The sequence below is a fragment of the Amblyomma americanum genome, chromosome 1, assembly GCF_052857255.1.
Source record: "Amblyomma americanum isolate KBUSLIRL-KWMA chromosome 1, ASM5285725v1, whole genome shotgun sequence".
Classification (NCBI taxonomy): domain Eukaryota; kingdom Metazoa; phylum Arthropoda; class Arachnida; order Ixodida; family Ixodidae; genus Amblyomma; species Amblyomma americanum.
This window is the reverse complement of record NC_135497.1, coordinates 330,618,382-330,643,334: the sequence shown is the minus strand read 5'-3', so window position 1 is coordinate 330,643,334 and position 24,953 is coordinate 330,618,382. Positions and strand designations below refer to the sequence as shown.

At 45.0% G+C, this 24,953-nt stretch overlaps 2 long non-coding RNA genes and 1 pseudogene across 2 annotated transcripts; all 3 read right to left on the bottom strand.

Moving 5' to 3' along the window:
* Positions 1-4,609: 4,609 nt before the first annotated feature.
* LOC144115498 (uncharacterized) lies at positions 4,610-9,222 on the bottom strand. Its single transcript, XR_013311414.1, has 3 exons — positions 8,837-9,222; positions 8,439-8,594; positions 4,610-4,714 (listed from the first exon to the last, which is right to left on the bottom strand). It is a non-coding gene; the product is annotated as an uncharacterized LOC144115498 (long non-coding RNA).
* Positions 9,223-11,570: 2,348 nt separating this feature from the next.
* Positions 11,571-15,924, bottom strand: LOC144115497 (uncharacterized). Its single transcript, XR_013311413.1, has 3 exons — positions 15,717-15,924; positions 15,239-15,309; positions 11,571-11,677 (listed from the first exon to the last, which is right to left on the bottom strand). It is a non-coding gene; the product is annotated as an uncharacterized LOC144115497 (long non-coding RNA).
* A 5,653-nt stretch (positions 15,925-21,577) lies between these two features.
* Positions 21,578-23,809, bottom strand: LOC144120818 (cullin-3 pseudogene; annotated as a pseudogene).
* Between the last annotated feature and the right edge of the window lie 1,144 nt (positions 23,810-24,953).

The window sequence follows — 24,953 nt, the reverse complement described above, 5'->3', positions numbered from 1 at the left end:
GGAACACGTCCGCACAGCTCGGCGTCTTCATCTTCGGTTGGTACCGCACCAACGCATGGACTGTTGGTACGTTAACGCCGTTAACGGAGGAGGCGAGAAGGAAGAAAACGCAACCAGCGCTGAGTATCTGAAAATTGGTGTGAAGGTAACAACAACAACGACAACATCTGAAAATTGTGCCGGTAGTGGGCACTCGTGTCTTTCTTCGTCCTTGTCTCGTGGGTCGCGCTGAACGCTGAGAACTTCAAATTTGCTTTTCCCGCCGAAAGAACACGCACGCTACAAGGTCAAGTTTGTTTTGTTTTTGCTTTTTAAATATGACGTCTTTGTTTAGTTGCCCACTCCGAAGGTGGCGCTGGCTCCGCACCACAAGCCGCCGTGTTTAGAACGTATGGGCTTACTACAATACCCTACTATTGTACATCTACATTGCTGTACATGCGAAGCAACGGGATCATTCACCGCCGCGATTAGAGCTAAGGAAGTAGCAATCAAGTTTTGGAAGTCAGTTTCATTAAAGTTACAGCATCAATCTCATGACCGTTCGCAACAGCTGACTTTAGGAAATTGATAGTTGTGACCGTCTATTGAGCGGAATAACTTTTTTTGCTTACTTGCTAACGGACATCTGTGGTTTGCATAAAAAGAGATCTGAAAGAAACCCAGTATTCTTGCACTGATTGGAGTTTAGAAAGATCGGTAAAAGGGTCGCTATTAGTATTTACATGTTGGTGTACGAGTACAATTTGAGTTCTTATCGGGTCTCAAAAGAATAAGAACGTCTTTATTTGCTGCTAATAATTAGTCAAGAAATAGTAGCACTCCTGAGCATGCCAGACAACAGCGAATAAAAGGGCTTGTTCCCTTTTTCTTCACTTTGCCTTTTTTGACTAGAAGCAATTTCTACCTCCTAACTTTTGGTTTCGCGTCGTTGTTTCACATAGGGCACAAGAGCGCGGTCATGCATACAAAGAAGAAAAAAATTTAACATTGTGCCCTTTGTTTCTACTTTCCTGCAAATCACTGACAAAGAAAATTCATATCACTGTTTGTTTCTCTGGCAGGTAACGCCGCCGTTGTTTGGTTTGGTTTACGGGTGTTTAACGTCCCAAAGCGACTCATGCAATGAGGGGCGCTGTAGTGAAGGTCTCCGGAACTTTCGACTACCTGGGGTTCCTTAACGTGCACTGACATCGCACAGTACTCGACCTAAAGAAATTCGCCTCCATCGAAATTCGACCACCGCGGTCGAATTTCGATGGAGGCGAATTTCTTTAGGTCGTGTACTGTGCGATGTCAGTGCACGTTAAAGAACGAGCTTCCTTCCGAGGGGCCCGAGTGAGCGGACGCGTCTCGCATCGACTCCGCCAATTTCTGTCTCCTGTGCCCAGCTAAATGTTCCCAAGGACCCATCAAGACCCTCAACGGATCCAGGAAGGTACACGGGCTCTAACCGTTATCATCTTTTGGATGTGCCCGATTATTTACAAGAACTGGCAAGTGAAAACGTGTCCGCCTGCTGTGCCGCTGTGCTAAGCCTCGCCTCATAGAGGCGAGCCTCGCCGGCGCGCTGCGTTCCTCACTCACCGGCAGCGCACCTACCCCCGGCAGCCATGGAGGTGCAAGCGCAGAGGGAAGACCTTCGTCCCAGTTAGTGGACCCCGATACTCCGCGCGTACAAGGGTGAAATCTCAAGCGCGGGAACGCTGCCCATATCCCATCAAGCAGCGCCTGTTCCATCTACGCCTACGGCGTCCGCGTCCGCTACCCCTGCGACTTTCAAGCCTACATACAGGCCTCAACAAGAACAGCTGCGCGCGACGCACGCAGTCGCACACCGAAGCAAACAACTTGCTTCACTCCCCCCGGCACTATACGGGTCGTTTACCGACCAAGAGGAGGCCTCGCTTTTAAAGGCACCATTTCGCAGCCACTCCTGCAAGCCCTGCAAGTCAGCGCTGCTGGCCGTGACCTCGGGGATATTCACCTGAGGATCCACCCTACGAATAACACCTTCACGGTCGCTACCCCGCACGAGACAACCGCCCTTCACTTCGCCCAGCTCAGGGAAGTGGTCCTCCAAGAGACCGCTTACCCTGTCGCAGCCTACATTGCACCGCCGGCGGCTGTTGTGCGTGGAGTCATCTCGCAAGCCTACTGGGAGGAGACGCCGGAGCAGATGCTACGGGACCTCCACACTGTCAAAAAAAATGCTCCGCAGTACAGAGAAACCCGCTGGTAATGCGTTGCAGGAGGGTTTTCCGCAACATGAGGTACGGACTGAATGTCAGAAACAGAGACTCCGTATGACGACTGTCACATTCTTGGTAACGGAAAGTTACGCCATGCTATGCACGAGACCGAAATCGTTTTTTCACAACGAATGCTTATGTTTTGTTCTTATTGGATTTTCCGCAATGTGTATGCATACGTCCTCCGTTCACTCGGAAGTCATTTCATCTAGAGCGGAAATTATCTGTATTGTAATTATGTACTTTCTGTAGTACATGAACATGCGTCTTCGTATAGCTTCTGCCCGCAATGTTCACTGCAGATATAGCCGTCCAGGTGCCGAAGAAATAAGTATTATGTACAAGGCTTTCCTTTACGCATATTATGTATTGCATACGTACAAAGAATGCAGCTTAGAATGAAAGAGTGGTAAGTGTTTGGGTGAGTACAAGTACATACGTTTTATTTTCATGGCAAACTACACACATTGTACATCTGCACATTGCTGTCGGATCCATCTGAAAAGCATAAAAAAAATCCTCATTTAGTGGTCACACAACACCAAATATAAATTTCACAAATACATTTCAACCATCCGCTATTGAACAATCGGCTTTCGTAGAAGCTTTCAAAAGCCATTCACCGAGAACCAACCCGTTATAATTTATTGCCCAAAATTCATTTCTCATAACAGTAAACAGTAAAAACCACAGGTCCAGAAAGAAGCAGACAAAATGCGCTTTCTCGGGCGGCACTGTGCGCATGAAAGTCTTTGCAGTTGCTTATCATTTTGTGCAAATAGAAAGTAGCTCAGGATGGGGGCCAGATGCAATTAAATGCAGGTGCCTTTCTGTACGTAGTACTAAATGCACAACTTAGCGAGCAAGGAACATTGGTAACATCTGAAAAAGGTGGGAGACGCTTGCCGAATTTATCGTCCATCCAATTTGTTATAGGCAAGACAAGACGAAGCGAAAGTCCCGCACTCAGTTTATATCCAGTTCCCGGGCATGCCCGTTGCGGCAGATTATGACGCTTTTTATTATGACACAAACTTGGAATACGGCCCCAGGAAACACACTTCCCCGAAACCGCATGTTTTCACTCATAGCTTCCATTATCTCAGCATGTGCAAGAAAATGTACTAATATCTGATGTCAGTGAAAATGCAGTCACACGTACCGGAAGCAGCTCACTAAGGCATTCCAATATCTCTGCAGTGTGCCTCACAAGGAACGGATGCTCAAGTTTCAAAAAAGGGCTCTTGGCAGAAATTTAACCAAAGGCCGTTGCCATGTGAACCTTTTCAAAATGATGACCCAGAAAGACGAAGTGTCCTCATGTGTCTGATGCAAAAGAAGGATGAAGGCATGAGTCTTTTTGCTTTTTGAACAGCTGTGATAAGTTTTTTACTGGTACTGCTTGGTGCAGCTTGTCTCCTTCTTGACATTTTGTGAAATAATTATATATCTGCAAAAGATCTCGCTAGCAAACATTTTGGCACTAATGGAGAAGCAAAAAGACCCATGTCCTAGGCCTTTTTTTTGTGACACTAAAGGAAGGCTTGCCTTTTAGAGTCATTGATTACGAAGAGGTCCATGTGGCAACAAACTTTGAGAGAATTCCTTCAAGGGCTCTTTGTTCTCATGAGGTGCCCTGTAGATATATCACAACACCTCAGTGAGCTGTTACCAGCCCTGTGAGTTCACTGTCACTTGACATCAAGGGTATGTACTTTTCCTCGCCACATGCAGCAATGAAGTATATGTCAAGAGAAAGCATAAAAGATTTCTAAGTGCAATTCCAGATTGCTTGCGGAGGAAAGCACAAGAGTGGCCATGCTCAGCTGTTACCTTTGCTTCTTGCTCGAGTTCTACAGCGAGTACTACGTAATGACAGGTGTCTGCATCAACTCATATTTAACACCCGTCCTGTGCGACCTCCATCTTGCACTACATGGCAGGCAACTTTATAACACCCTTCATGCAAAGAGTGTCATCAGGGTCGGTGTGTTCTGTCACTTTCCTGGTCCTGTGGTTTGTGCTGTGTTTTCTACTCTTAAATTATTTACTGCCTTCATTCTCCACTCCATGAAGCCTGAATGTGCTACACTGGGCTGCTCCACGCGTCGTGGAGCAGCCCAGTGGCCATTTTTTTTTCATACGTCGGAGGCACTCAGCTCGAAAGCCATGCTGACTATATTCAGCAGACAAGGGTACATGTGAGACACATCATTAATAACTAATTCTCACAGTGGTATCTGGTGCAAGAATATCTAAATACTACTCAATTTTTGCTTAAGTTTTCAGATACACTCTTAGATTAAAAACATAATTTGGTTACATTAGCAGAAGCACAGCACCAAGGTACTCACCAGTTACCTGAAGCACTGTACGCAAGTTCTCGTGCCATCATGAATACAGCACACTGTCCACGTCTTCATAATGCCATGTCACTCCAGCACTTCAGTAGCAAAATTTTCCTTTAAAAAAAGTTGTTTTTTTTATGTTAGACTGGTCATATTTAATTTTACTATATTCTATGTACTTCTCATTGTACTGCCCCAGACTAAAAAATACCAATGATCACGCTTTGAATTATGTCATATGTGATCACCAAATTATGTGATCACCAATATGTTCTTAGAAATTCTGATTGAAATAAATCTGACAAAATATTATTTCAGAAAATGTGGCACAAGGAAGAAGGACGCTAGCTAGATAACCTGGACGAATGTTTTCAGTTGCATGCAGCCACCGGCACCATTGCACACAAAATGTACAATAAAGTGGGTTTTACCTTTCCGAATAGAATTTAATGCTGCAAACATTTAAGCAAAAAAATTTCAACCTTCCATTCCGCATAAAGGAAAGAAAATTCCTCTCGTTTTCTCACAAGCCTCTGCAAGTACACAATTCAGTGAATCTACTCTACAAGTACTTGAATCTATCAGCACGAGACAGGGACGAGAAAAGAAACAAAACAGGCACTGACTCGCAACAGAAGTTTATTGAAGTGAACAGAGAGTATACAGAAAAGCCACACGCCACAAACTACACAATTACACATAAGCTACATCACAACATAAGTAAAAGTTTGCCCTTAACATTCCTCTCATCTAGACAGTCCAACCCGCTGCATGTTAATGCTATGGGCAGCACACTCACACATTCGTCACCGAGTCATAAGATTTGTCTAGCCTCGATAATTTTCTGGTTAATCTGCTGTGAACGTAGTGCCAAAATGCGTGTTGCCGAAAGGAATGGCTAGCAGCCTTCACATCCCTTGTAATATGCAAATAAGTTACAACCCCTACCAATATCCAAATACCTCTCATGCTCCTGTAGTCTTACATTGATACACATTCCAGTTTCACCAACATAAACCCAACCACATGATAATGGTATGCAATGCATGCAATGGTTGCAAGGCACGTATATGTTGCCACGTTTCACTCGACACATGTGCTTTTCCCTAACGAAATTCACAAAGTTATTAACAATTTTACAGATTGTAGACAACTTATTAGGGGCCGAACACACCATTTTTACGTCATACCTTCTGGCCACAGTTTTGAAATTTTGCAACAATTTATGTATGTACAGTAACACAGTCAGTCTTTTGGCATCTCACTGGCTGGCCCCAGCCTGATCATGCCAGTCCCTGCGAAGGGGTTTCAGCTTTTAACATGCTAAAGGGAAGAATGGCACAGCATCAAGTAACGAGGAAAGCAGGACAGCACACCCACACACAAGTGCCAACCCTGGAGCAGATACAAAATCCAAGAGCGCGTGCTTGACATTCAGCGTTGACAGTCAAGGAAACGAGGAAACACGGATTTGAACGCTAAAGATTGAACGAGCCCGATCCTTGGCTGCCAATGCTGAATGTCAAGTACACGCTCTTAGATTCTGCATCCGCTCCAAAGATGGCACTTGTGCGTGGGTGTGCTCTCCTGTTGTCCTCGTTACTTGATGCTGCGCCATTCTTATCTTTAGCATGTCAGACCAAATTGCCCAATCTTATATGCTCAGCTTTAACAATTTATCGCACTTTTCTGCAATAGCATGGTTGGGAAATCATGCTTTCATTAGCCTTAAAATCTTCTCTTGGAAACCAGTTTTCACGCTGTAAAAGCATGGCTTCACCAATACCGAGCCTAGACTTGACGACGCAATGCTATCTTTCACTAGCTTAGAATCGTTCGACCAACAGTCAAGTAGCTGCTTAACACTCCTGGGTGAATATCGCTAGCACACATGGCGTGTGCAGAACATCAAGGTAAGGTTCAGAAACCGCAGCTCTTTTTGTTGGGACATTTTCTCCAAGGTAAACTTAAGACAAAGGCCTTGCTCCTTAAACAAGTTCACAATATGTACAGGTCCCAACCTATCACAACCTTTGTAAAAGACCAGAAAATCATAGACGTAGCGAAAGATTTCCCCCAGCCCATGCAATTTCTTGGCAATCATTCCTTCCACCCTGCTTAAGAGAATATTGCTTAGCACAGGGGCAACCTTCTAATCGATACATTTAGCAGACTTTTGAACATATGCCGCACTGCCATACTCCACAAACATGCTCTTCACTTCAAATAAAAGGAGGCAAGTGCCAAAAAAGACTTATGTTACACACCCGTTCCTAAACACGAGCTCATCGTTGTGCTCCGATATACACATTCATAAGCTTTTCACAAGATTTTCATACGAGATAGAATAAAATAGTTCTACATCGACACTAATCACAAGACAATCCGCTGGATTGTCATTCTTAAGATACTCAACCACACTGCGAATTGAGTACAAGAAATGGATCTTCAAGATGCGAAGTAGACGGATGCTTTTGCAAATAACCAGAGATAATTTTGCATTAATCCTTTTCTGAAATTTATCTGAAGAGCATGTTATTGAATAGCATTTATTTGAAGAGCATGTTTGTAGAGTAGCGCAGTGCGGTATGTGTTCTAAAGTCTCGAATATGTAGTGGTTCAAAGGTTGGCCTTGTGTTAAGCAATATTTTCTTGAGTAGGGTGGATAGAATTGTCCAGAATGTGCATGGGCTGGGGGAAAAATCTTTTGCTATGTCGATGATTTTCTGGTCTTTTATAAAGGTTGTGATAGTTCGGGACCTGTACATCTTCTCAAGTTGTTTAAGGAGCAAGGCCTTTATCTCAGGTTTACCTTGGAGCAAATGACCCAAGAAAAAGAGCTGTGGTTTCTGGACCTTACCTTGATGTTCAGCACACTTCATGTGTGCTGGCGAGTGTTAAGCTGCTACCTGGCTACATGTCCACCATTCCAAGCCAGTGAAAGATAGCATTGCACTTTCTAGCGCGGGCTCAGAATTGATGAAATTATGCTTTCACAGCATGACTAGTTTCCAAGAGCAGATTTTAAGGTTAACGAACGCAGGATTTCCAAACCTTGTTACTGCAAGAGCATATAAATTGTTAAAGAAGCTGAGACAGTTTTGCGGTGACCGGCACAATCAGGCTGGGGCCAGCCAGCGAGATGCCAAAAGACCAGTTGTGTTACCGTATGTACATAAATTGTCGCACAATTTGAAAAATGTGGCCAGAAGGTATGATGTAAAAGTGGCTTTCTCGGCCCCTAATACGTTGTCTAAAGCATGTAAAATTTTAAGATTAATTCTGTGAATGTGGCTCGAGAAAAGTACACGTGTAGAGTGAAATGTATATGTACCTTGTAAAATGAATGTGGTATCAAATATTATCTTGCAGTCTGGTTTACGTAGGTGCAACTGGAAGGTGTATGAATGTAAGACTACAGGAACACAAGAGGGTAGGGGCTTGGCTAGGTGGTTGGGGTAACTCTGCTGTACACTGCACGGGATGTGAAGTCTGCTACCCTTTCCTTTTGGCAACACGCATTTTGGCAGTAAATTCAGAGAGATTAAATGGGAGATTATCGAGGCTAGACACATCTTATGACTCCGTGAAGAATGTGTGTTTTGTCTATCGTGTTAACACACAATGAGTTGGACTACCTCGATCAGGGAAATGTTGAGGCCGATTTTTGACTCATGTTGTCCTGTATGCTTATCTGTAACTACATGGTTTGTGGTATTGCTTGGCTTTTTATATATTCCCTGTTCACGCCAATAAACTTTAGTCGCGAGTCAGCACCTGTCTTGTCTCCTTTCTCATCCCTGTCTTTCACGCTGGTGGATTCACCGCAATGGCTCACCTCTGCAGAAATCCAAGGCATGACATTTTCCTCTTCCCACTCGTGGTTCAGCGCATAATACGGCAAAGGCTTTTCAATTCCAAGGAAAGTTCATGGCTCCATTGAACACTGCCTCCTGCTTACAAGACACAGCGCAGCAATCATTGTAGATTCTACCTGTGACACAAAGAGCAAAGTTTTAGTTTGAGTTGACTAAACTAGGAAAGCAGCACAATATATCTATAGCCAAATAACTGAACTGAAAGAAATAGAGGGTAGTGTTATAGTGAACACACTGATATATTGCAAGTGAGAATTATGCATATTATATTGCAATATCCAACACTGCTACCACTGCCTTAGCCAACTACTTCATAAATAAAAATAAATGCAGTATCACAAAAATACTGATAACGTACTATTAGTGCTAATAGTAGCAGTGCAGGTTCCATGAACAAAAAGGGCCCAGTGCTGACTGTCGTTCCCACAGCAGCCTTGTGACCAATGGCCGGTGTATAGGAAAGAGGAGGAATGACTGAAAAGAGAAAGAGCCAGGGGGAAGGAAAATAGGTATAGAAGGGCTTAGGATATCATAGGCAAATAAGGTTGTTTAGACAGTGAGCACAAAATAAACATTACCACACAAGTAAAGACATACAAGACCAAACATATATATCATTGTGCAGAGTGGCAAACTTGATGCCATTTAGCCCAAAATGTTTTCAATAAAGTGATTATAATTATTAATAGAACAACTGACCGAGTGAAACCATAACAGGGATGAACAAGGAAGTTGTTAATATTCTGGCAGAAATTAAAAGAAGAAAATGGATCTGGCCAGGGCATACAATGCAGAGAATGAATCGCCAATGGTATCTTAGGGCAACAGAATGAATTTGATCGATTTTAATGGCACAAGGGCATCTGTGGCCAAAGAGTGCCTTAGCACAAGTTAATTTCGTCTACTCAAGGTGAAATCAGAGACCAATTTCCCAAGCGTTTCATTCCAGATAAGCTGAGCACCACACCAGGAAACAGCTTGTGCATTGTATCGCAACAAAATGAATTTCACCCTAAGGAAAATACAGCAGGAGATAGCTGATTATAAGCTCACTAGATAAGATTAGGTGATTTCTGATAGTGTGGCATGTAGCTGGTGCAAGACACAGATAAATAAACTGGAAAAGGCCATTGTCTTGAGGTGAATGTAAACTAAGCAATGAGGATAATGAAATTCGCTACACTAGAGCTGTTAAGAATCAGCTCAAGTTCCATGCTTCAAGATGATGCAAGTTCGCTCAGTGAAAAAAAATCATAAGTTCACCAAGAATTGGTATCTTGGCGGTATCAGGCTGCAGGTGCAGATGAATTAATCCTGCCTCAAAGAAGAGCTACATAGAGCACAAAACATTTTAGGCCAGTCCTACACTGACAGCTGTTAATAACTATTCTAAAACTGTTTTTCATTGCACAAACAATAATACCGAGTTTGTGTTGGTCATGTGATTATGTTACTGAGGCTCTCCTAAAAATTCTAGCCAGAGCTAAAATACAAGCTATCTCAACTAAGTTTTTATATCAACAATGAGAACATAAACACATGCAGATTATTCAAGTAGAAGTTTTATTCTTCATAACGTGCCCTACAAATTTTAAATTATACTGAAATGTAATAGAGTGGAGTGCTTGTGCCAAAAATACTAAACCTCAACAACAAAGAGAACACAAGATAAAGGCAACAACATATTGCCCAAAATTTAAATGTTTGACAGAACAAATATGAAAAGAAAACCTCTCCACAACTGGAACAAAACAGCGTGATACCGAGCACACATTTGAAAATTGTTTCATCCAAATCCCCTGTCTGGTGCTCCAGCACTCTTCAGCCAGCATGTCATGAAATGTACCATAGTTCTGGTAGCTGTAAAGAGTATACAGGTGATCCGGCATTTTGATATGTGAACAGTAACCCTCAATGACCACCAGGCTGAATACTTTCAAGAGGCTGTTCTAGTAACAAGACTGCAGTGAAACTCTTAGCAAGTTATGCTGGCGTAATAATGCAAACCGTTAATCTGAGAGTTCGCTACCACGCAACTCTGTAGTAACTCCTAAAGTGTTGCAATCGAATGAAAAAAAGGACTGCCTATTAAATAAACAAAAGTCAAGAGGCTGCAATGCAAGGCCACGACAGAAGTGCTGCAATACAGCAATAGCGATACAATGTACACTTTAAACAACACAATGAAACATGATCTTTTATCCTTAATTATCAGAATTTAAATATTAGTTTTCCTTGCTCTCTTGCAAAATTAAGTTTAGATCGTGAAAGCGCTCAAAAAGACAAGTATACAGAAAGAGATTTCCACACAGTGCGCTTACTTCCAGTGTCTTTTTGAGCACATCCACTATCTACCCAACTAGTCTAAACGCTGTCGTTATTCCAAAATTAAGCCTTTCACAAAGTGGGAGCCCCTTTCCCCATACGAGGTACACCATAACTAATCCAACACTTTTTTCATGATATGTTTTCTCTGAGAATAAACACTGTTTGAAGATTTTGCAATAGTACTTGTCTTTTCGATTCTACGAATGTATCATGCAAGTGTTCAATGAAATGACCATCTGCCTATCTTGATCATTGCTCAAAATCAGGGTATAATGCACCATGAAGGGCAGGCTCTGCTTGAGTTTTATGTTTTCCTAACGAAGCATGTACGTGCAACCCTTCTGCTGGCTTGTATGCAGCAGGTTTGTCAAGCTAGGTGAACTGTGGTTTTGCTATAAAGATGAAATGGTACTTTGGAAGTGAATGGCTTTCTAAAATGCATTTAACATACATGCCGGGGCTTTAACAGCACCTGGTGTAAGCAACATCAGTGGGGGGACCGCAGGAGTGGCCTAGTGGTCCGAGCATCTGCCTCGCAAGCAGGAGGTGCGGAATTCGATCCCCAGTGCCACCGTGTAACCAGCGGTGATACAATGGGTCGTTTCAATGGCCAGTTTAAAACTTGAAATAACCATGCTGCAATATATACAAAAATGATTTGTGTGCTCTCTCTTACATGACATAGTTAATCATATCATAGTGTTGGTAGTACACAAAATGCATGTGTGGAACATATACATGCACTGTGTTTGTTCACATCTTACCTGCTATGTGCTGTTATGGCATGTTATGTGCTGGGAAAGCAACAGTTAGTGAGCAATGTTGTGTTGCTGCCTTTCTTCTGGTGGAATTTGAATCATGTGAGGTGCAGCTGAAAGAAATTGTTTCATACATAAGTATATTTCATGTAACACAACAAAAAGTGCACAGCCCCATCATGAGTTGTGGTTTAAACTAACAGCGAGTTTTTACTACTCTATTTATCATATGATGCAAGTAAGTGATGCTGGAGGCACAAAACTAAATACTGTGAGGTAACAAGAGCTAATATGAACAATCATGCCTTTAAGAGATATTGTCAATATATATTTTCCTGAATGAACTAAAGTTATCCTTAGAAGCATTCAGAGGAAGATAATTTTGCTAAATGCCTTTTGCCAGAATAGGCCTTTTATGAACCAGTTGCAAATGAAAAGAATAACTTTAAGACCATGCTATGCATGCTCTAACGCCAAAGTAGTTGCATACAAGCAGTATACTATGCCCCTAGTTTTATGGTGGGCCTGTACTGCAAAATTTTTATGCAAGGTAGTGGAAAGTATGTGCCATGAAACAGACCTCTGCTTGCTGAAACTGGCAAATAAGTACTGGGGTTTTAAGGCAGGAAAGAAGTTACATAGTTCCTTCTGCAGGTTTTGAACTTCAAGTTAGTTATTTGAAAAATATCAATCCCTGAACTGCAATGATTGAAGTTTTTAGCAAATAACATTTCCATTGTAACAGTGGAAACGCTCTTTTATTTGAGGAACGACTTTTCAAAAGCCTGCGTTTCATGGTGGCTGTCAAGTAGCCCTGATAAAGATAAACCAGTCACGACACACAACCAAGCCCCCGTAGCACATTTTCAACTATACCCTCATGATATAGCTTTAAAGTAAGTGTTAAGCAATACAAATACAAATCCCTTGATTTCCTTCATGATTTATCACTGGTGTATACATACAAAGATAACCGTACAAGTTGTGGAGTGCATGGTACAGAAAGAGTAGGCAGATGGTTTCTTGACACTCAAAAAGTGAACAGGGAAGGAAAAATCTCAGGGTGCTTGCCGTTTCGACAAGAAAACTTGTTTTCGTCTGGGGTGAACATATACAGAGGAAACTTAGAATCAAGTACAGGGTTGTCCACTCTTAGTGCGAACACGCGAGCACATGGCTGTGCTCTTTGGGCCACTGTGTCTGACATTGCCACACATCGAAGTGTAACATGACACGAAGCACCACATCCAGGTGCATCTCCTCTTGCGCCATTTTGCAGCGATGAGTGGCTGCGCCGCACACAGTGGACCTCTAAAGAGTGCGGCCATGCGCTCACATGTTTGCACTAAATGTGGCCAGCTCTGTACATTCCGGAATTGGCATAATTATTTGAAAAGGCCTTGCACATGGTCAGAGGTTTCCCAACCCATAAATTCCCCCTCCTTTCCTGCTTCCTTTAATTTATCGTTATACTTTAACCTTACGCCCTGCACCTCCTGACATCACTTCTCGGAACCTTGGCTGCCATACTCCTCCCCCTCCCCCTTCTTTTTGCCTTTTCTCCAAACCTGCCCTCATTTTCTCTTTTTCCTTCAAATTATTTTGCCCCCCCCCCCCCCTGGTATTTTATTCTGCCATGCTGCTTAATTCCTTTATCCTAGTTTTTCAGGAAAAGGCAGCCAGCCATACCACGCCACCTGTTGTGGCTGAACATAAAGCCATTCAAGCCCACTATCCACACTCCATACCCCGAGATTCGTTTCTACTGAATTGGGCTTTTTCGTTTTCACAGTTTTGCAGGTCAACCGGTTAATCTTCTTTAGCAGCTATCATGCCTGGTCAAGGTTCACGCTCCCCATCGTAACGCCCTTCCCATATCGCACCCTCGTCCCACACAACAGGCCTTTCGCCTCGAAGTGAAAACCTTATTTAAACCCCACCAATGATGAACACTTTGCCAGACAAAGACAAGTCCTCTTGTCGAAACGTCGGCAAGCACCCTGAGGCTTTTCCCTTCCTTATTCAGTTTGTGAGATACCAGGGACAGGTGTTCAAGCAGCCATACCACACTAATACCCCTGTCACACGGGCACCGCAAAGGCCTTTGAGAATCATATCCAAAGGCGTAAGGAGTGCAGCTACCCGGTACAAATGTTGCGCCTTTGTCGCTAAGGGCCTTGGAGGCGAAGGCGCTCAACCGAGACCTTCGGAGCCCGAAGACGCGGCATTCGAGAAGCTGTGATCGCAGTACCATCCAAAGTCAAAAAGTAAAAGCAATAAAAAAAATAGATAAGCTAATAATGTTTGAAAACATTTTTTTCAAATACGAAAGGTGTGTCTGGCTTTGGTTTTTGTACGGGTGTTTATGTTTTATGTTCAAATTTCAAGACAGTGAAACTGTTGCGGCAACACCGAGCGCCCATGGTGGCCAAGGCAATACACGTACAAAACCTGCTCCTGCTGATGAGAGTAGCTGTTGCAGTACTTTTAAGGAAGCAATCAGAATAAAAAAATTGTCAAAGCTCAACGAATGAACAGAATACATACACCACTTTAATTTTAGAACACTCACTTCAGCCACCTCGAGTATAGCAGCGGGTGCTAAGCCTGAACGACTTTGACCTTTGGGCTGCACCGTGTAGCTGCATCGCTGCTCCTTTAAGCTTTCGCTCCTTTGGTGAAAAATGGTGCCTTTGCTGGAAAGGCCTTCGAGGAATGCCATGTGACAGGGGTATAAAGCACATTTTTTACTGACACGAAAGACTCAGTGCCTTTAGTTCTGACAACATTCTGAATCATGCTTTGGTGGCTTAGCATATCAAAATACTGGACATGACAAAATCAGCTAATTAGTGAGGGCTATTATTTGCTATAGGTAAAATTATAACATTCTCCTAAAATAATGAAAAGAAACCACCAGCACTGACATCAATGTACAATTTGGCTGTAACATACTGACATGACAATATAGTTACACGTAAATTCCGTTTTTGCACTTCAAAACTGCATGCATTATTTCTAGAAAGTGCGAGAACAGAAGCTCATACATAGTGCCAAAGAAAAGAGTGCATAATAGTACCACTTATGAGGTGTTTATCGGCAACTGCAATGAGCAAGGCTATGTTAATGGCAATCCAGAGTTATTCTGTGTCTTACGAGCGCATGCACTTGGGAGGTGATAGCAGCTGTGGACGCAGCTGTCCATCGCAGTTTTGAGTCTGTCGAGATAACACATGGGGTAAGGTATTCCCTGTTTTGCTGCCGAAGGCAAAACCGTCAGCGAGTGGAGTTGCCTTGCTATTCACTGTCAATATCTACTGCTCAAAGTAAAGGAAACTAGGGCATAAAACATACAGCATTTCATATTATGCTTTGGCCAAATGCAGTGAGAATGAAACAGACTAGAGACTTGTCTTATGATGTTTGCACTCTTTACTTTGCACCAGAGAAAAATAAATTTATGTACAGTTGACCTACTGCTTGCCACAGTCCTAGAAGAAATGAATCCAGGTCTCAGAAATTCTACCGAGAGAATACTGATGCTGCATGTGCATTGCTCTGAACTGTTCTGAAATATGCAGAAGTTACCAATTTTTTTACTACCTGATTACATACTGTAATCTTTGCAAGGAATATGAGGTTAACGGGCTGGGAAAAAATATCAGGAATGGTACCTTTGGTACTGGGCACTTGGACAAACAAATGACCCACTGGGCGTCCCCAGGAGCTCTGCTACCAGGCACCCCTAGCAACAGTAGTCAATTTTCCAGATCCAAAGGAGCCATGCGAATGATTGCCGAAAAGCCAAGTTTAAGGACAGCAGATGCATGAACACAAAACAGTTTTCCAACTTTGTTTCAGTGTGATAAATGGTTTCAAATCTCTAGACTATATCTGGTAGTACACAAATTATCAGAACACCATCTCCCGCTCAGAATCGTCTCAAAACACATTCGACACGCAGTACCAACATGGACAGTTCGTGCTTAATTGAATCCAAAAGTTTACGCTGATCGACCAATATTGCTCTAAATAGAGACAGAAAGCGCATGCACGTTGTACTGATGTTATCGTGAACATAACGTGTGACGAGACGCAGGGTTACAATACAAACAAAAAACCGCTTTCAAAATTTGAGAGCAAAAGGCTCACCTTCTCACAAGTTCGCCAAACCGGAGACGTTGCCGAGTGGCTGCCGCCAAAGTCACTCGCAATGCACAGAAACAATAAAAATGCAGTGCCACTGACTTTCCTTGAGCAATTCCAGTCGATTGAACTTCCAACTGTTCGCACCGACTACCTCTGCAAGCATGTCTAAAAGTTAGCGGCGCAGGCCACGCCATTTGCAATTTACGGAGCTACACGGGAAATTCATAGCGCCATTCGCGTATTCGCGCTCAAGCTCACGTCGCTGATGTCGCAAAGGCGCACAACGGCAAAAACATATAAGATGTATTTAATTTTACGGTAGCTTTTTTAGCTGACAACCTGAATCATTTCATATATTGTTTTTTCTTTTCGTTGCATGAACGTTATTACCACCAGCGGCAGCGCAGCTTGGCCATGGCTAGCCATGGCGAAGTCGAAGCGCTAGCCGAGCCCGCAGTCGGAAACATGTGCGCAGTTAGCGCAGTGTGGAGTTGAATGAACAGGCGCTATGGAATGGGTTTTTGTTCTTCCGTGTTCGCTGCGTGCGTCCTGCGCGTTGTGTGTCTTTAGTATGTGTGTGTGTATGTGTGTGGCCGGAACGCTGCATTGGAGTGTACATACAACAGCTCGCTGTCCCGTGCGGCATCGGTGCGTAGTAAAACGATCATGCAGAATGTGCGTTACAATGCCAGTGGCCCTGCACGAAAGAGGAGACTTGAAGCCGACGGAAGAGCTGCTCTCCCTCGTGGGACTGCAAGAATCTGGCGAGTAACAGTCGACGCGCGTTTCGGTGGATGATTCCGTTTACCACGCCAAAAAATTCAGCACTGGCCAACAGCAATGATGAACTGCTGCTGCATCATCACCTGTGTGATGTTTGTGACAAGCTTGTTGGATGTGAACGTGGCCATGAATGGTATTCGCCGAGCAGTGGCCCTCAGGGCGTGGCACCAGTGGATACCTGAAGACGATTACTGTTTGCCCGCGCCTCGCATTCAACCGAATGCTTTGGCGTTAATTATTTATATCTGAATTTCACACGTAGTTGGACTCGCAAATATTACAGCGTACAAACGTACCGTCGGAAGAGCACCCTTTTTCATTTTTTTTAGGGAGGGGGTGGGGGAATTACCGTCTGCTCAAATTTAATGTCACTAATATTTTGAGCTTATTTTCTAAACAGGTGCCGTGGTGGCACTGTAAGCAATGCATTTACTGGGCAGAAGTTTATTTTATGTTGTGTTGGCACAAGGTTAAATATTGTCATTGTATGTGGTGCCATGTTCAAACCAAACACATAATTGTACTCTCTTTGAAGAATGTCTAAGGAGGTAATAAATTACTGAGCAGCGAGTATGCACTGTGGTAAATGCGACGAACGTTACTGAATTACTTCACACTTGTCATGTTCTGTTGTCGTTAGTGATTACGTATGCCTTGGTGTCTGCTGCTTTCCAGTGTAGGGGTCGAGAGGCATGTCGAGCTCCACTTAGCAGCTTTTTTTCCTTCCACTCTCTACTGGCCAACGTGGTAAAATAAACTCAACATAATGCGTGATTGCTCAGACCTAGATTAGACTACCATTTCACTTATTTACTCTCAGGGCCAATTGGCATCGAAGAGAGGAGAGCGACTAACATAAATACATGTGTAGGCAGATTAATTAAAATGATTATACATAGCAGACTTGAAGGCATTGGATGCAGTCGTGGACATGACGAAGGCAGAGAAGATGTGACAGCTGGAAACGTAGAAAAGTGGAGATCTGCGTGAGTTTGTACGCGACTTAAAGTGAACGCTAGCAAAAAATTAAGAAGGCGCAGAAGACTGAGGCCAGAGTTAAAACTGTAGCTTAACAGAGGAAAGCACCTCCCAGCAAACCAAAATGTGCACATGCAAGCAGTTATGTGAACACAGAACATAGAAAATGAAACTCCTTTTTGGACAGAAGGAAAGCTAAGGCACATTGCTTATTGTGATGTTGCTTAAAAAGTGGGTGTCTAGTTGTTGCCCTTCATATCTGGTCCTTCCACACCCAGCAACTGAAATGCCATCAAAAAGGAGCATCTCCAATCACTCTAATTACATGGGAGGTACACATCGCCAGATGTCAGAGGCTTGGCGTCTCATCTTGCAGACTAGCTAGTTTGGCAGATTTAAACTTTACCGCATGTAAGAGGCATGCGGTAGCCTTGAAGGGGAGTATTTCATAAGTGTTACAGCATATTGTACAGTCTGGCATGCTTCATTATTTACATCACAGTAATATGCTAGCACAAGCTGGAAAGTTTGTAAGTGAACAGAGAAAAACAATGTTCATGCCATATCTTAGCCACATTCTTAGTATTGTATAAAAAGTGCAAATAAGGAATTCCTCATTTCTTTGTCAGCTTTTTCTTTCTGTGCATTGATTTTTTGCAAGTTAGCAAGGTTCTACAGTCTTGTGTGCCTATCGGCTGACCCCTTGTTTGTCAAAGGTACCGAGTACACAATGGGTCGTGTCAGTGCAAGCTAAGTAAACGATGGATAGAAAATTCGTGCTTTCAGAGTATTTCCAGAAAAAACTGCTGTTATTTCCTACTCAGGATGAGGGAACAGCATCGATGGTGCACATCCTCCTTGTCACTGCAGCAATTATGGCTGCTCGCTGCTTTTTGGTGGCGTTTCATTTATCTGCAGGAAGAGCAGGCATGAATGGGCGGCAATAGGTACCTACTAAATTAAACATTGCATTGAGCAATATGATGTTGTGTCGGTGCTTTTGTTATCCATGAAGGAGTTGGGGTTTTGATTAATGGTTGTGTAGCAAAGATGTAACTGCTATATTGCACTGCATTCACAGATTTGTTTGCCCATGCTTTTGGTTTACTCAGTTGTTTATTTCCTTACCAAATGGCAGATGGAAATTCGGCTTCAACTTGTGCACTTTCATCATGTTTGCAATGTACTTTCAGCTGGTGTTCAGTTTCACTTTGGAGAAGTTGTCCAACCATTGTCTGTGTCTAAATGTTTTCTAACAGTTGACATCATTACGCAGCATTTCTCACAGAAAGCAAATGTTGCAGTAACATTTTTATTAAATGTTACTCTATTATGTGGCTAGCAATGTAGCGAAAGATATTTTCATCAAGTCAGCTTTTAACATTATAGCAAATTAAGGCCTTTGTTATTTAACGTTGCTCACAATTTGTACCAATCACTCAACCTTGAAGCAACGTAATGCGTTATCACCCTTCCTCGGCTCTTCATTGTGTTAATCACATTAGACATGCTCACGGTCGTTCGCCGTGCTAGTTTGCGGACATTGTTGGCTAAGAGTAAACCAGACAAATAAAAAATCGGACGTCATGTGATGCCTATAGTCTGCGGGCCAGCAGTTCATCGTGTAAAAGTGGCGTCACATCATAAGCATCTTCTGTTTTTGCTGCCTTTAAGCAAGTTATTAGTGTGGTTGGTGCAACACATAGTCGATGGGGTCAACCGTCCTGTCGTGTTAAGTTTTCCTCCCTTAAATTGAATGTTTAGTATTTTTCCCTGCAACGACTACAGAGGAACACGGACGTTTCCTTCAATACTGGACTGAATATACGGTCATTCCCTACGTTTCATTGAAAGCAGAAGTGGTTCTGTATTTAAAATGTACATAGTCTACGTTATAGGTACGGAATTTTTTTACAGTGCAAACCCGTAACCCGTATGCTGATATCATTGCAGCCCACAGAATGGGTAGGACTCATTCCGTTCTGATCACCTTTGCGCACGGACCAGTCCCGCATACCATACGCTACATGAGTGTAGTGTACAGATCCACGCCGTGCAAGGGAAGTCCAGACGCGTGCACGAACTGTCGTCGGCCGGGCCATAGGTATGACATGTGCCCGCACCCCAAGACTGGTCTCTGCCCGCGGTGCGGAGACAAGCATGAACCGCAAGATGTGCCCTCCTGCATCCCGACCTGCATTCTCTGTGGAGGCCAGCACCTCACGGGCACCGGCTCGTGCATGGCTAGAAATCGCACCGCCCAACCACGCAACCCATCGCCCCAGAAGGCAATGCCCCCCAAAAAGGATGACTTTCCTCCGCTGCAAACTAACAAGAACGACTTTCCTCCGCTGAAAACGACCCTCCCGTCTACTGCAACATGGGCCTCCAAGGCTGCCGGGACGAACACCAGGACCTCCCAGGACCCGGACGTGAAGGCTCTGCGAGAGGAGGTAAAGCAGCTCAGGGCAGCCCTCTCTACCGCCACCTCTGCAGAGGAGACCGCCATCGCCCTAGCCCTTGCACATTCGGACGCCCAATACATCTTCAGCGACTCCAAAGCGGCTCTGCCCAACTTTGCCAGGGGCAGGATTCACGCCCCTGCCTGGCAATTGTTGAACACCCCTACCCAAAATTTACCGCGCAGGGTAGAGCTTCAGTGGGTGCCGGCTCACTCTGGGAATCCTTTAAACGAGGCTGCCGATAAATTGGCCCCAGGTCTGATTTGCCGGGCTCAGGACAGTCTCGATCCAGGATTCTCGAGGGAGCGGGCGCACACCTTTGCGGAGCTCACGCAAATACCCCGTTTGGACCGTCGGACTTACCCTCCTCCCCACCCCTCTCTTACGCACTCCCAACAGATCCTCTTCAGACGCCTCCAGACCCGCTCTCTGTCATCCCCTCAGCTTTTATCCCCCTATTGCGGCACATCCCCTGCATGCTCTCTATGTGGTGACCCCCACGCCACACTCTCCCATATCCTTTTCAGCTGCCCTGCTGACCCTCCTCCGCGGGGACAGCACGCCATCTCGAGCTGGGAGGACTGGGAGGTCCTGCTTATGTCTGCAGACCCAACATCGCAGCTTGCTGCGGTGACTCGGGCTGCCGACGTCATGTCCCGGCATGACCTACTTGATGCAGTGCGGGACCGCGCAGTGGCCCAGGGACCCAGCTGGGTCTACATAAAACTCACTTGCTCAATAAAGTTTTTCTGTCTGTCTGTCTGTTAAAGAACCCCAGGTAGTCGAAATTTCCGGAGACCTTCACTACGGCGTCCCTCATTGCATGAGTCGCTTTGAGACGTTAAACCCGCATAAACTAAACCAAAACACCATTCTGTAGACCTGCCTGTTTGTGCGTCTGGCTGCGATAATAAAGGGAACAGTAAATTTGCACAAAAAAAGAAGAAATTTTGTTGCTACTTCTACACTGAAGTGGAAAATGTCTCATGGCCATTACGCATCTCGAACAAAACTACACAGAAAAAAGGGGAAGTTTTCTTTCCTCTAATTCTTATGGAATACGAACTGAACGCAAATAATATTCGTATTCTCTTTCATGTTGGAGCCGCCTGCACTCATATGCACGCAGTAACACTAAGAACTGCACCTCTATTCTACTTCTTCCATTTTTCTGCGTTCATAAGCGGAATAAGTGCAAAGTATTCGTCATGAGAATATAATGCCGATAATTAAGTGCGGCATGAATGTGTAACGCTCATCATAACGCTGCTTCCGCGTAGCCAGCTGCTACGGTTTATGGGGGTCTAACATCCCAAAGCGACTCGGGCTATGAGGGACGCCGTAGTGATGGGCTCCGAAAATTTCGACCACCTGGGGTTCTTTACGTGCAATCTCATCACACAGTAAACGGGCCTCTAGAATTTCGCCTCCATTGAAATTCGACCGCCGCGGCCGGGATCGAACCCGCGTCTTTCAGGTCAGCAGCCGAGCGCCATAACCACTGAGCCACTGCGGCGGCGCCCACCCAGCAGCTACAAGGAAATATAAAAGGCTGTGGCGCAAACCTGGGGAATTTATTTTTCGAAGGAGATTTTGCTTGAAGACGGAGACCAGCTCGCGCTACGAGCGCCACTCGCCCTTTCATGGCACGTAGGTGTACACGTCCTCGTCATCGAGAGCCCTCTTTATGTACTCTCGTTTCTCCATGGCCTCGATCCTTTTCTTGATCTCATGGGGGCTAGGGATGAACCCTATGCGCAGCAAGCTGATAACCTCAGGGACGAGCTCGTTGTAGGAGAGCTTCCGGTGTTTCTTCATCACTCGCACAATGGCGGCGTCCAATTGAAACCTTAGTTCTCCACTGATCACGTTTCCTGCCACCGCCTCGTTCCTATTCGCCTCGTTCTTCCTCTGGGCGGCGAGCAACACAATCTTCACCTGGCAAAATTCAGGAGCGAAAGAGTGATTCACTGCAAAGACCTGGCCTCGTTTGATGTCATTTGCCTCAGGTTCCTTGACGAGCATTCGCTCGTTGGATTTTCCTGCTGACAACGACAGAAGCACGTTCACCAAGTCCTCCTCGGGAATGCCAGTCTTGTAGGCTATGTCCTCGAACGGGATCCTCTCGAGGTCATTGAACAGCATCAAAACGCACATTTGGTACGTGGATACCAGGATAGTGTACGTGTGTGCGTCACTGGAACGATGTGGGGACGCAGAATACATGGACAGCTCGTTGTCCTCGTCGAACACACTCAGTTCCGCCGAGCCAAACTGTGGCTGCAGAGTCAGCTTCCGGGCCTTGTGCTTCGCCATGTAGAACAGCCTGAATGTCTCAAAAACACCACGGGGGGCAGCAGGAATCTTGATTTGCTGCGTAACCGCTGGGACAGGCCAAGAGCCCTTGGTCAACAGGCGTACATTCAGGTCTAATGCATGCAAGTCGATTTCACATGAAGCCAAGATGGTCTTAACCTGCGCTGTCATGGTATTGGAGATAGCGACGTCGTTGAGCACGGCCTCAAGTTTTGACGTGTACATGCGGCCGCACTGAGCCTTGAGTTTGAAGATCATGCTTTTTTCGGCATCCTCTGAAACGCCTTCGTTAAGTAGCAGCCGCTTGCAGAGGTGCTCCCTGTAGTAGCTCTCGAAAAGGTCTTTGTCTTTCAGGAACCGGAAGATCGCGACCGTTTTGTCGAGGAGCTGCTCTCGCTGGTGGCGAGTCCTTTCTTTTATGCTGTTACTCAGTATGTCATCTACAAACAAGGCCAGATCCTCGGGCGACTTACGGTTGAGGCTGAGGAAGTACTCGAAGTTGGCATCGATCATCTGCTTCACCAGGCGCTCGCCATTAAAAGAGCTGTGCAGTAGGTGGTCAAATTGGTCCTTAAGATCCAGAAGCTTCTTTACAATACAGAGTGAGTCTGTCTCGTCACCGTCCTCCGTCATAATTGACCTGCCAAGCTCCCGCACGTACGTGTTCGCACGATCTAAAAATGTTTCCAGGCCGTTCTTAGTGTGACTAAGCAGACGAAACATGCGAGCTAGTTCCTCCACCTGTTTGTGTACCAGCATGTGTACAACTCCCGAGCCTTCCATATCCACGATTTTCTTGACATGGTTTGCGACCAGCTCCTCGTAGACCACATGTCTGATGAGGCGTTGGGTGGAAACACTCAGGCACTCCTTTGCCAGCTCCACCTCTTCGCTGATACGCTGCTCCGCCATGTCGACATAGGCGATCGCCGTCATTTTAGCAAGGTGCTTCTCACTTTCCAGGGCGTAGAAACTTGCGGTCTGCGCCAGAAATGGGCGCTCGAAGTCTTGCTCGTAGACTGAATTATCAATACCAAGCTTTCCCAGCATCTCACAAGTGTCCTTGATCAGAACCCTGTCGACGTTCTCGCCCATGCGCTCGCGGTTTATCATGTGAAGCAATGCATCCCGAAGCTTATCCCGTATGTCAACGTGGCGGGCTATTTCGTCCCGGAAAATAACCCTGCCCAAGTTGTACACACTATGCTCTTCGTTCTGCGGTACGTACACGGAGTCCATATGCAAGGCAAAGTGGTCTATCACTTTCATCTTGGCCTGATGTTCGTTCCAAGCGCTGTTTAGTGTTTGCAGGAAGGTGTCTTGAGCGAGGGCCACGATCCTTGGCCGCACGTTGTTCACCAGTTCCTCAACTACCGCTTCGCGCAGGCCGCCGTAGAGTGTCGCCCCTTGTCCGTGGAACACCATGGCGTAGGCTCTGCGGTACAGCTCGTTGAATCGTTCACCATCCGAGCCGTTCGCCTGGATACCTTGTATGGCGTTCCACAAGGGCTGCCAGACGTTATCGGGGATGTCATCTTCCCCCGGACGGCGAAACATCGATACCCACACCTTCTTGGATTTTTTCTTCTCGGGGACTGAGGCTATGGCGTCCGCCGCTTCACGTTCTTTTCGCTGTTTACAGCTCTGCTCGAGCCATCGGCACTTCTTTCTCTTCCGGTATGACTGTTTCGCATGCGCGTGCATGTGCACAAGAACGTGTAGGTACTCTTCCAATGCGGACGTAGTTATGAAACACAAATTAATTCCAGTAATCTAAACATATTAAACTCGGCTGCATTACTGCCAAACAGTTTCAATTAGCGTTACATATTTAATGGAGATCTCATAGTGGCGGGATGAGTGGTTTATTGGTGAAAAATTCACAGATTATGTTTACAACATTCGATTCAGAGCGAAAGCACGGGCTTTTGTTTGCCAGCTGATTTTACGAATTTTTCATGCTTGAATGACTAAAATGAGGTACGCACATGATGACTGATTCAGTTTTCTGTCCTTTTTTTTAGCGGAAAAGCAAATGATTTTTTTGCTCGGGTCTGAACATCTGGATTAGTGCTGCATAGAAGACGGCGATGAGAGGGCAATGCCGCGGGACGGAGCTCTCGCACCAGGCTGTGCATGCGGCGTTGAAGACGACGATGATGATCACTCGCACTAGGATGTCCCTTGTGGGTGTATGCCATTTTATGAGGCCAATAACAACAACAACGTGTCATTAGCTTCTAAGCCGCCGCGGTGGCTGAGTGGCTATGGCGCTCGGTTGCTGACCAGAAAGGCGCCGGTTCGATCCCGGCCGTGGTGGTTGCATTTAGATGGAGGCGAATTTCTAGAGGTCCGTGTACTGTGCGATGCGTTAAAGAACCCCGGTTGGTCGAAATCTCAGAAGCCCTTCATTACGGTGCCTCTCATAGCCTTAGTAGCTTCGGGACGTTAAATCCCCATAAAAGAAACTAAACCAAACCATTAGCTTCTTGAGGACAACAACAAGAGCAAGAGACGATCACATACACGCAGGAGACGGTTTTGCTAGTATCTGAACCTGCAATCCGGATTAACTTTATTTTTCATTCTGCGACAATGTCACCTGTCGAACAGATCAATTTGCACAAAGCAGCTAACAGCAGACAAAAATAAGCAGCAGTATGCTCACCACAAAACAATCAAAGAACAGAAAAACGGTTGC